Source organism: Bison bison, unplaced genomic scaffold, assembly GCF_000754665.1.
Source record: "Bison bison bison isolate TAMUID 2011002044 unplaced genomic scaffold, Bison_UMD1.0 scf7180017864072, whole genome shotgun sequence".
Taxonomy (NCBI): domain Eukaryota; kingdom Metazoa; phylum Chordata; class Mammalia; order Artiodactyla; family Bovidae; genus Bison; species Bison bison.
In genome coordinates, this window is record NW_011494644.1 from 197232 (window position 1) to 210166 (window position 12935).

Sequence of the window (12935 nt, forward strand, 5' to 3'; positions counted from 1 at the left end):
TGGGCATGATTGTTCCCATTTTGCAGATATGGGACAAAATGCCCAAGATTCTACATTTAGGGACGTGGCCAGCATCTGACGTGCCAAGCCCCTCCTCCCCCTCCCCCCCCCCCCCGCCCACCCCCGCTCTTCCTGGCTTCCCACAATAGCGCGTTGCCTCTGCTTAGGTGGGAAAAGGGGGTATCTAGGGGGAGGGTCTGCAAGAACAGGAAGGTGAGGCTCAAGCATCAACGCCTGCAATGCCCCCTTGTGCACCTAGATGGCGCTCAAGGCTCGGCTTCCAGGACACACCTGGGGCTCCAGCCTACCTCTCTGGTAAACAGGCTGCTGGTTCTATGCAACAGATTATGGTAAGGAAAGGAAGAGGCTGAGAAATTTGTTTCGCCTCTGTTTTGTTTTTGTTTCTGTTTGCAAAACAAACCTACCACCTCTAAGCCTGCAGTTCATCTTTGTTGCTCCATTAGCCTAAACGCCGGCAGAGCTCGGAGTGGGGGGGAGGGTGGTGAGGGCAGGGCAGGGTGAGCTATTTCAAGCAGAAAATAAAGTGAAGCAGCCGGTCACAGAGCGCCCCTCTCCTAACCCTCTTATCAACGTCGTCATGGTTTGTGGATGTCAGCGAATTCTCCCACCCTGGAAAGCAAGGCCTCTGCCAGTCAGAAGGGAGAATATTGTCAGAAGTGGAAAGAGTTTCTCTTTCCGGGTCTGACCCCTCATTTTGTGGGTCTGGAAGATGGATGGCTAAGTCATGGGTCTGAATTCAGGTCTTTTGGTGCAGTTTTGCTCACCCTATTCTCCTTGTCTCTGGTAAAAAAAATAAAGTATTTGTTGTCTAGACTGTTTTTTCTTTTTTTCCTGGTTTGGGCAGCACCTGGAGGAGGAGGTCAGGGGGCAGCCTGGATGGAGTGGAAGTTCCGGGGTGTCTTCAAATGAGGGGGATGAAGCATCAGGTCAATTCAGAAAGGTCTTCCCAGGCAGGTGGAGAGGTAGCTTGACTGGATTTTCAGCTGCTAGGACCCATGTTGAAAGGAGAAACAAGACTGTTCTGAGAAACTGAGTAGTTTCATCTTTATTTTCTGTTTTCTCTGCATGATTATTCTTAAAATCTGAATGTGGGAATTTTCTTCATATACATTGTAGATTTGAATACTAACTTGAAATCTTCCCTCTCCCCAAAATCTTCCCCCTCTCCCCATCCTTCTTGGTTTTTTTCTTTTTGCTGTTTTTGTTGTTGTTGCTGTTGTTATTTTTGTTTTGATTTTTGCTTTGGTCGCCAGAGAGCTTGGCATTCAGTTGGAGTCCAAATGCCTAAAAATTGTGCAGAACCTAGTGAATTTCATAAATGCTTTTCCCCTTGGTCTTCATTTCCTGTCTCGAGTATATTTTCCCCGGCTGTGTCTTTTAATTACATTTTTCAATTTTGTACCTTCTCTGGAGCAGCTTCAGATCCTTCATGGAATGAATGAAAATGTTTGTGTAGAGGGCATTTTGTCTGACTGAGCTGGGGGTCTAGATGCTTCTCCTGTGCATACTACTTCCCTCTCCTCTGTCCCCTCCTGGGCCCTGGAGCTTGTACTGTGGGAAAGATGCAGGCAAAGGGCATGAGCTAGCATCTGTTTCCCTTTAGCCTTCTGCATGGCCTGAAGTCCTATGATCAGAGGGACTAAGACAGACAACTGCTTTTCATGGGAGGCCTGGGATACCCGAGGCAAGGTGTGGTGGCCAGAAGTTGGCAAAGCTCTCAGAGGAACTTTATTTGGCTGTGCAGACAACAAGCAGAGCAGCTTCGGGACCTGAGGGACGACCGATGACACAGGGTTGGTGAGAATTCGCAGGCTGCTCTGTGGGGAACTTAACTGTTAGCTGTACTTAGGCAGCTCAACAGACTGGAAGCTTGAGGGCATCTGGAATAATCTGTTGGCTAGACACAACAGCGAGGCTTCCCTCGGTCTCTCTGTGGGCCTTGGTGTGCTGGAATAGATGTGAAAGTGTTGGGGAGACTCTGATGGCTAAAACAGGTGGGCACATCACAGAGGCTGTTTAAGTCAACTAGACCTCAGGAGGGGGTGCTGATTTCTGTAAACCACCCAGGTAAACGGTTATGTATTTGTGTATAAAAGAAAGTATGACTAGTTTGTCAGGACCTATCAACACTGGAAATGCACATCAACATTAGTCTAGACTTCTTGGGGTCTTTCTTATGGAAATGTCTAGGGGTGTGTGTATGGAATAACATATGTTCAAGATGCTCAGTACAGAATTGTTGTAATATGTGAAAATGTGGGAATAACCTAAATGTCCATCATTTGTGCACGCTAAGTCGCTCAGTCACTTCAGTCAGTTCAGCGCTCAGTCGTGTCCGATTCTTTGCAACCCCATGAATCGCAGCATGCCAGGCCTCCCTCTCCATCACCAACTCCCGGAGTTCACTCAAACTCACGTCCATCGAGTCAGTGATGCCATCCAGCCATCTCATCCTCTGTTGTCCCCTTTTCCTCCTGCCCCCAATCCTTCCCAGCTCAGAGTCTTTTCCAGTGAGTCAACCCTTCGCACGAGGTGGCCAAACTACTGGAGTTTCAGCTTTAGCATCATTCCTTCCAAAGAACACCCAGGACTGATCTCCTTTAGAATGGACTGGTTGGATCTCCTTGCAGTCCAAGGGACTCTCAAGAGTCTTCTCCAACACCACAGTTCTAAAGCATCAATTCTTCGGTGCTCAGCCTTCTTCACAGTCCAACTCTCACATCCATACATGACTACTAGAAAAACCATAGCCTTGACTAGACAGACCTTTGTTGGCAAAGTAATGTCTCTGCTTTTGAATATGCTATCTAGGTTGATCATAACTTTCCTTCCAAGGAATTAAGCGTCTTTTAATTTCATGGCTGCAGTCACCATCTGCAGTGATTTTGGAGCCCCCCAAAATAAAGTCTGACACTGTTTCCACTGTTTCCCCATCTATTTCCCATGAAGTGATGGGATCAGATGCCATGATCTTAGTTTTCTGAAGTTTAGTTGGCTGAGCTTTAAGCCAACTTTTTCACTCTCCTCTTTCACTTTCATCAAGAGGCTTTTGAGTTCCTCTTTACTTTCTGCCATAAGGGTGGTGTCATCTGCATATCTGAGGTTATTGCTATTTCTCCTAGCAATCTTGATTCCAGCTTGTGCTTCTTCCAGCCCCGCGTTTCTCATGATGTACTCTGCATATAAGGTAAATAAGCAGGGTGGCTCGCTCAGTTGTGTCCAACTCTATGCGACCCCATGGACCAGGCTCCTCTATGCAGGAATTTTCCAGGCAAGAATACTGGAGTGGGTTGCCATGCCCTCCTCCAGGGGATCATCCCAACCTGGGATCGAACCCCCATCTCCTGCATCTCCTGCATTGGCAGGCAGTTTCTTTACCACTGTGCCACTTGGAAAGCCTGGCCATCGATCAGGGAGTGGCTATTATGGTACACCCATACTGTTGAGGGCTATGGAGCTGTTACAGTGATGAGATACATTTATACGTGCTCACGTGGAAATCTCCCAAATGTACCAAATTGAAATAAATTGTCTCTCTATATAAAAGTGTATATATATATCAGTTCAGTTCAGTTCAGTCTCTCAGTCGTGTCCAACTCTTTGTGATCTTGTGAATCACAGCACGCCAGGCCTCCCTGTCCATCACCAACTCCCGGAATTTACCCAAACTCATGTCCATCGAGTCGGTGATGCCATCCAGCCATCTCATCCTCTTTCGTCCCCTTCTCCTCCTGCCCCCAATCCCTCCCAGCATCAGGGTCTTTTCTAATGAGTCAACTCTTTGCATGAGGTGGCCAAAGTATTGGAGTTTCAGCTTCAGCATCAGTCCTTCCAATGAACACCCAGGACTGATCTCCTTTAGGATGTTTTGGGGGAGGGAATATTTATTGTACATAACACACATGCTATATATATGTGTGTGTGTGTGTACACACATATATATGTGTACATATATATAGTTATATATATGCAATGATGCAGATATCATCAGTTTTAAATACGCATATATATGTGTATATATATATAAATAAATATATGTATATATATATTTATATATATAGTGTGTGCCTTATGTACAATGAATACTCCCTCCCCCACAGGAAGGCATCCGGGTTTGTAGACTGGCTGTGGTGACTAATGACTGCAGAAAGCTACTGTCTTATGCTCAGGATCATACCCAAAATATCTGACCACCTGTAGGTCAGGAGCGCTGAATGCATGCTGGGCAGATTCTGGAGCCCCCCTTGCTGTGGCAGTTGGTAACTTTTTAGTTCTTGGATTATAGCGGGTGGAGGCCTGGGAGATTCCGAGGGTGATTGTTGACTACTGTGGGAAGATTTCTTTATGTTAATAATCAGTATGATCATACTGCTGCTCTGAGTTAAATATCGGCTTTGCCATTGTAGTCATATTTTAAAAATTCTGATAAGAATGAAGTGAGCTTCCTATACGCTGATTTGCGAGCGGCGGACTGTGAAGTCGGCCCCACAGAGGTGAGGCGTCCAGAGCTGCTTGACCCAGCGCTGGGGACTGGCTGCCCTGGGAACAGAACCCCTGCCCTGGATGCAACATTGCCACGACAGCTGTATCACAACCTTTAAGAGAACTAACATCCTGCAGAAAACTTGGTATAATTAGTCATTAATAACCAGAACCCGGCTTCCCCATGGTGCAAATTGTTTCCATATTGATCTCTACCTGCATTGTCAGCACGCTGGAAAGATTGAACTTTAAGTGCTTAATTCAGCCCCATTCAACCGATAATTTTGGTTTTGTCCTCCAAACAAAAACACCCTTGTTTAGTCTTCTTTTTTTTCTCCCACAAATAATAAAATCAATTCATTTCTCCCCCTTCTCCTGCCCAAGCCTAGTCTGCCCCTGTAATCAATACATTTTGAAATGTCAATGTATTCCTGGGTGAGGAGCTGGGAGGGGCTGGGGAAGGAAGGGGAGGAGGCAGGAGCTGACAGGAAGACAGTTTCAGTCTCCCCAGACCAGCAGGTTGCCTTTAAATCCCATCATGGCAAATCCCCGCTTGTGTCAAATCTCTGGGCTTCCACACCTGCGTACGTGGTGTGGGGCACAGCCTTTAGGGTAGAGTTGACTGAAATATTATCCAACATTTTCAGTTTGGCTTCACAACCTTAAAAACAAACTGCTAAGCTTTCCATTTTTAAAAAACTTATCAAGTCAACAGTATGGGAGTTGTGCTCACTCTCACCCCATCCCAGATGTCTTGTCCTGAGGCCCACCTTTTCTGTGAAGCTAGTATTGATGGGGGGCTTAGAAGGGGCGGGGGGCACGAAGTGGGAGAGACTCAGAACTGGTTTATTGGCTAAGCCAGAGCTGAACCAGCCAACTTGAGGCTGAGTTCCCCAGTTTAAGCATTTAGTAATATTTCTGAAGAACTGGTTTGTACACGTTGTCAGAGGTCATCGTTGGGGGGAAGAGGCATTAGCATTGACTGCCTCCTATGTGCCAATGGTTTTATAAATAGTATTTTTAATGATCACAGTGAATCTTTCCCTGTTGCAGAGATGAGAAAGCAAACGGGCACTAAGTGAATTGCCTGCAGGTCACGGAGAAGGGAGATGAGAGAACTGCGTCAGGAACCATACCTCTCTGACTTGCCTCATCCAAACAAAAGAACAAAACAGCACCCCTTCATAGAGTAGCTAAAAGGATTGGATGAGCTGTGCCTCTAAAGTGTTCAGTCATATTAAGCACTCGGAATAATTATCATTATAATTACTCCCCTGCTATGCATAAAACATTTGCTTTTAGAAAACCTCTGGTGTCAGTACATTTGTAAAAACTTAGTTTTTTTCCCTTAATTTTATTCTTAAAATATGTCTGACATTGAAAATAAATAAAACGGGATCTCTGCCCTCCAAGAGATGACAGTCTGATTTTGGGAGAATAGAGAAAGAAGAAAAAATAATGCTGTGTCATACTGATTATAAAAAGAATATGTTAAAAGGAACAGAGAAGAAGATTGCCTTATAAAACCTGGAGACAGGGCGTCAGAAAAGGCGTGTAGGGGGATTTGAACTCATGAAAGATGGTGGTTAGGTGTTAGCTCAGTAGCCAAGGAGTAGGAAGGGAACAGCAAGCAAAGGAACAGTGTATTCTAAGGTGCGGAGGTATGAAAAGGCATGTGGCGGGCACAGCTTTTTGTGAAGGGGGATGTTGGGAAATGGCCAGAGATCGGGCTGGGCAGGTAGGCAGGGCTAGATCATGGTGAGCCTTCCTGGCCAGAGAACAGAGACTTTATTTTCAAGGCTTTGTGAATCCTTGAAGGTTTTTACACAGGAAAGTGGCAGATTCAGAATCCCGTTTCAGAGGATGAGTTCATGTGTGTGGGGACTCCCCTGGGAGTCCAGTAGTGAGGCCACATGGGAAGTGGCTGCAGTGACCTAGAGGAGACACTCCGAGCCCTGAATGTGAGCAGGATAGCTGTGCATGGAGAGCGATGGGATGGGAGAGCCGTCCAGACCTGGGACCCTTGAGGACTGAAGATCCAACGTTGGTTGTAGAGAGGGAGGGAGGGGGAGGAAGTCTAAGATGATTCCTGTTTGGGTGGTTGCTGGAACCTTTGATCAAGAAAGGAGGCAGGGGGAGAAGCATGTTTTAAGAGAAAGATGGAAAGTCAGGTTTCAGACACTTTGGCTTTCAGGTGTGCAGGGCATCCAAGTGGAGAGGAGTGGATGTACAGCGCCTTCCTCTGTATCCTCCCCACCCCGTATGCGCGCGGTCATGTCTGACTCTTTGTGACCCCATGGACTGTAGCCTGCCAGGCTGCTCTCTCTATGGGATTGCCCAGGCAAGAATACTGGAGAAGGTTGCCATTTCCTCCTCCAGGGGATCTTCCTGACCTAGAGCTCAGACCTGACTGAGCATGCATGAGGGAGGGGCACCATACTTCCACTCATCTCCAATGCCCTACACATCTGAAACACATGATGTCTGAAACTTGACTTTCCATCTTTCTCTTAAAACATACAGAGCACAGTAACTGCTAATCGGTAGATGGTTAATGTTTGTTGAGGGAATAAGTAGATGGCTAGAACCATAATGAGGATGAGATTGTCCAGTAGAAACATGAGTCCAGTGGGGTGAAGAGGAAAAGTGCTGGGGGAACATTAATCACCCCACAGACACCCAAATAATGAATTAAGAGAAGCCTGAAATTCAGAAATCATAGGCATGACACTTAAGAAGATTCAGGGTACGGCAAAGAGTCGTTTTCAGCACTGTTGACCTATATAATTTATAGACTAACTAACCGTTTTCTTTCTTAGAAATAATAGCCAACATTCATTGAGTTCTTGCTGTGTGTTGGGCCCTGTGTCAAGGGGCTTACCTGTATTTCTTCACTCAGCTCACAGCCTGCTGACAAGGAGATGCTATGTTTTTTTCCTTTTCTAGAGATTAAAAAAATCTTGGCAGCTTGGAGACATCAAGTCACTGCTAAGGTCCTTCAGCTCATATGCTGTGGACTTGGGCTGCTAACTCAGCCAAGAATCTTCATCACTCTTTTGTCTCCTAAATTTCCAGTCATTAAAAAAATCAAGGCTGAGCATATCAGGCTGTGTCTCTTAAGACAATCAGATCAAGAGAATGGTACTATCTTGGAGGAATATGGGATATGTAAGTTGTTACATTGGCCTTGTATGTCTCTGGGTCCGGGTGCTTTATCTGCCATTTATCCCTCCTCTTCTCTTAGGAGTTGATGGCTTTTGGGAAGCTGCCAGCCTTAGGGGAGGTTGCTGTTTCCTGATCATGGCCTGGAGGACTTCTCTATGTCTGAGTGAGCATCTAGATAACGGATAAGCCATTCCCAAGGTCAACTGGATGAACAGATCCTTTCTTTTGTTGTCTCTTGGAGACCAATTAGTAATGGTGGGTGAATGGATTCAAATGAATGCCTTCCCTGATCTGGGTCTGCTGGGGGTCGTGGTCAGTACCCGAATGGGATGAGGGACCTGTTTGTTCTGAACACATCACCTTGCTCTGGCTTTGGTAACTTCTGGGCAGCTCCTTCAGGGATCACATAGAAGCAAGACTACCAGGACTCTCATTCATTTATTTTTTGAGCAGCTTATTTGCCTCAGTCTCTATCCATTGTAGTGGAGAAAGCAGTCTTTAGAGTCAGGCGGACATGGCTTTGGGGCTTCCCAGGTGGCTCAGTGGTAAAGAATCTGCCTACAATGCAGGAGACACGGGAGATGAGGGTACGATCCCTGGGTTGGGGAGATCCCGTAGAGGAGGAAATGGCAATCTGCTCCAGTTTTCTTGCCTGGAAAATTCCACAGACAGAGGAGCCTGGCAGGCTACAGTCCATGGGATCACAAAGGGTCAGACATGACTGAGCATGAACATAAGATATAGCTTTGGTTTCCAGCCCTGCTTCTTGCTAGATGCATGAACTTGGGGAATGATCTTAACGTCTCTGAACCTCGCTTTTCTTATCTGAAAAACCGGGACAATAAAACTTACTTATTGTGGAAATGAAATGGGATAACATATTCAGGGTGCTCATCATGGGGCCGGTACTGTGAACATGCTCAGTACATGTAAGGCCCTTTTCCTGATGGGAATGGAGGTGTACCCCCTAGATAATCGATAGCTGGGTGCTTATTCCATTGCTTCTAGGAATTTTTATATTTTCATTCAAATAAGATCGGGTATTAAAATGGCCCCCATGTTGTCATTGTGTTGTAAAAGTAATCAGAAATTATCCAAGAAATTCAGATGTCACGTCTCGTTTATAAATGAATGTTCAAACTCTGGATAGAGCCCAGAACAAGTACTTCCGTATTATTTATGGTACAGAGTCACATGAGCTGGATTCCAGGTTAAAAGAAGAACACTCCTTTCCCCTGACAAGAAGACACAGTTGATGCAAGATGGGTAAAGCCAGACTGACATTCATAGGCTCACAGGGACCTGCAGTGAGGAGGCGCGGTACCTCCTGGAACTTACGCTGACTAGTCTGTGAGTCTTGAACACTATGGATGCTGGTCACCTCCGACAAGGTGATGTCCAAGCAGCTTCAAAACTCAAGAGGTGTGGTATGATGGGAGCTGTGGGGCTGAAGTGACACAGATCTTAGCAGGATGATGTGGAAGAGTGGGTCACACTTTCAAGAACTCTTCAGAATGTGTTGTCACGGAAACTTGACTGTCAGAATAAAAGGGGTAGAAGGTGCAGGAGACCCAGAATTGAGAAATAAGGCATACCCTGTTACTGAAACATAAATGTAATAAGTACTAGATCCAAGAAAAGAAATGCAGAGTTACTATTGCAATAGCAGCAGAAATCACACATGATATTAATAAATATGTACTGTGTGCTTGGTGCTGTTTTAGGCTGGGGGCTATCTAAGTTTGGAAAAACATTCTAATGGGGGGGGAATGGATAATAAACAAAATGAATATGTACATTATTTTGAATGTTAGAGATAGTAAGTGCCAATGTGAAAAATAAAGCTGGCAGATAGAGAGAGCAGGGAGTGAAGAGTGGTGGGGTGGATGTTGTAATTTCAAGTTGGTGGCTGTGAAGAGTTTCAAAGACTAAGATAAGACTGAGCAAGACACACTCTTATGATCTGAGAAGAGAATTGCAGCAAGAGGGAGGCCCAAAGGCCCAGGCACCGAGGCATGAACATTCCTGGCACGTTCAAGGAAAAGCAAAAAGGCCCATGGAGCTGGAATGGAGCAAAGTTCAGGTAAGAACGAGGTGATGGGAAATGAAGTCAGAGAGCTGAAGTTTCCTGGGCTGATCACGTTGGTGCTTATCCCATCAAAGGACATGTTGTCACCACCATCCTTTTTAGTCTTCTGCATCTTTTCCTTCCTCTAACATTTTCTAGGCACTTTGACAAGCAGATAACCTGGAAGGTCTTCTCAACCCTCGTAACAACCCTTTGAGGCAGATTATTTATGGTGACCATTGCACATGTGAGAAATCAAGTTCAGTGAGGTTAAGTAACTATTAAAGGTCACAAATTCTGTGGCAAAGGCTCAGCGCCTTTGCTCTCACGCAATCCTGCCTCCATTCCCAAAACAAGCTTTATTTGTGTCTTACCTTCTGGCTTCGGCTCATAGCTTTTCACATAAGAGTATCCAAGAAGCTCTTGTGTATTCCTGTCAATTGCTTTCGATGCCTCATTTTCCTTTTCATTGGGAATGGGACCAGTGGAAACGGTGGATAATGTCTCTGGGCCTCCCTGTCATGGACTGTGGCATATTTGTGTCTCCCTGAAATTTTTATGTTGAAGCCTCATTCCTGAAGGAATGACACAAAGGGGTGCATCCTTCGGGAGAGAATTGTGTTTATTTGACGTCATGAGGGTGGAGCCTCCAGGATGGGATTAGCACTCTTAGAAGAGGGGGAGACCAGAGCTCTTTCTCACTGTCTGCAGAGGATATAGCGGAATGGCCATCTGCAGACCAGGAAGATGGCCTTTGTCAGAACCTGACCAAGTTGGCACCCTGCTCTTGGACTTCCAGCCTCAGAACTCTGAGAAATAAATTCCTGTTGTCTAAGCCACCCCATCCATGAATCTGTATTATAACAGCCCAAACAGACTGAGATTTTCCTGTTTATCTTGTACAGCATTTCCTTCTTGGATTCTGGAGCAGGAGATTGTTCACAGCACCGACCCTCCCCACACGCTTGGTTCTTGGTTGTGAAGTCATCTTCCAGAACCAGATTCTCCAACATCCCTGTCTTGTTTTTTGAGAATTGCTATCTAATTATTAATTTTTATTTTTGGGTTTTCTCCTTTCTCACCTGCCAGTTTGCAGAGGCAGGATCTGCCAGGTGTTCCTGCTGCCCACCGAGCCGTCTTTCTCAATTTTACAAAAGCTGCTGTGATTGGGACCTTTGGCGCTCAGCCATTTCTGGGTTTTTCTCCTTTAGGTGGAGAATTGCATTTCTCTGCCCTTTGACGTTAGGTTAGGTCCTGTGAGTGGAAGCGATGTTGCTATTTTCGGGCAGAGGCATTCGATTCCTAGTGTAGAATCTTCAGGATGTTTTTCCCTGATTGAGGCAAACCAGAAGCATCTGTTGAATTGGAGGGTCCATGAGCTGTGTGACACTGAGCTGCCACACAAGGACAGTGGCTGCCAGGGTGTGAAAAAATTGCTTTCCTTGCGTCATGTTTCTATGATTTTCGGGTGCGTGCACGTGTGTGTGTGTGTGTGTGTGTGTGTGTTGTTCCTGTAGCATTACCTAGCCTATACTGATTGCCATCTCTTTTTCTGGAAGACAAGGTTGTGAGTCAGGAGGCAGTACCCTGATTTTTACTCAGTGGGCGCTTAGCATTTGAGGATTGCAGGCAGACAGACTTGAATTGCATGACCTTGGGCAAATGACTTCCTGCATTTTCTGGTTTTTCTTTTCTGTAAATCGGAGAGACTTACACTAATCTTCTCAGGTTGTTGTGAAAATTGAACACAGTAACAAGGGGTAGCAGCATACAGTAGGTGTTTAATGAATGCTTGTTGTCTTTGCTCCTGCGCTGTTATAAACTCGAACACGACATGCCCATTTTTTGTCTTCTACCAAGGATGTTGCCGTTCTCTCATTAACTAGCGTTTCCTTGTTGCCAGGATTTAGTGCCAAGTAACCCTCTCCCTTGATGCTTCCTCTGACTTCTGAAAGATGAAATTGTCAGCAAGGCAAGGCAGAGACTGATCAGATGAGACGCCCAGCAGATGTCCAGAGAGTCAGAGTCCCCGCTGCTGCTCCGTCCTGCCTCTGTGCCAGCTATGTAATCTGTATTAGGAAAACACGGTCTGCTTGATTGCCCTGTAATAGACTTTCACAACATTAGTGCTTGCCTCCCTTTCTTCCAGTTCTCCATGATATTGTTTTCATTTCCAATTTCTATCCAATTCAGTTAGTTGTTTGTTTTGACTCTGGCTCTGAGCTGGGCATGGGGAATATCGAGGTGGGTTAAGGCATAGCCCCTGCCTGCAAGAAAGGCACCCCAGTGAGGGGAACGATAAGGCAGCCAAGCTCACTCACCCACTCACCGCCAGCCAACCAACCCAAAGAACAAAAGCCCAAACACTTGTGATGACTATAAACCTGTAAGCACGTATGTGATACAAAGAGAGGACTGGGGAGGAACTGATGAATTCTGCTGGATCCGGGAATGGGCATGGGATGAAGTCTACTTCCAAAAGATTCTGTTTTACCAGGGTTTTGATGAGTGAAGAGGAGTTTTCCAAGGAGATTGTGAAGGAAGACTGGGAGGGATAATATATTTGCAAAGGCACAGTGATATGAGATGTGGATAGTTCTGAGCATTATATGAGATTTGGTATTTAACAGAGCATAAAGGGCAAAGTAGGAAGTAGAAGATGAGGAAAAAGGTTTTGCCAGGCAGGTCAGTGAGGGTAGGACATATTCTTGAGTGTGTGGGTGTTTATTAGAACTGTTTCTCTTTGAGGTGTACCCTTTATTGCTTTTTACTCTCCACGCACTCCAGTTAATAAGATTATATTTGTTGCCTTGCCTGATAATGCTGGGTGGTTAGCTCTCATAGGTCTGGATGGAGCAGAGGGCTCTTGAAATATGCTGAAGAGCACATGGAGTCAGGATTAAGGCAGCTGCTGCTGAGTCACTTCAGTTGTGTCTGACTCTGTGTGACCCCATACACGGCAGCCCTGGGATTCTCCAGGCAAGAACACTGGAGTGGGTTGCCATTTCCTTCTCCAATGCATAAAAGTGAAAAGTGAAAGTGAAGTTGCTCAGTCATGTCCGACTCTCAGCAACCCCATGGACTGCAGCCTTCTTGGCTCCTCCATCCATGGGATTTTCCAGGCAAGAGTACTGGAGTAGATGCCATTGCCTTCTCCGGGATTAAGGCAGACTAGGGCTCGAATCTAACTATGTATTTT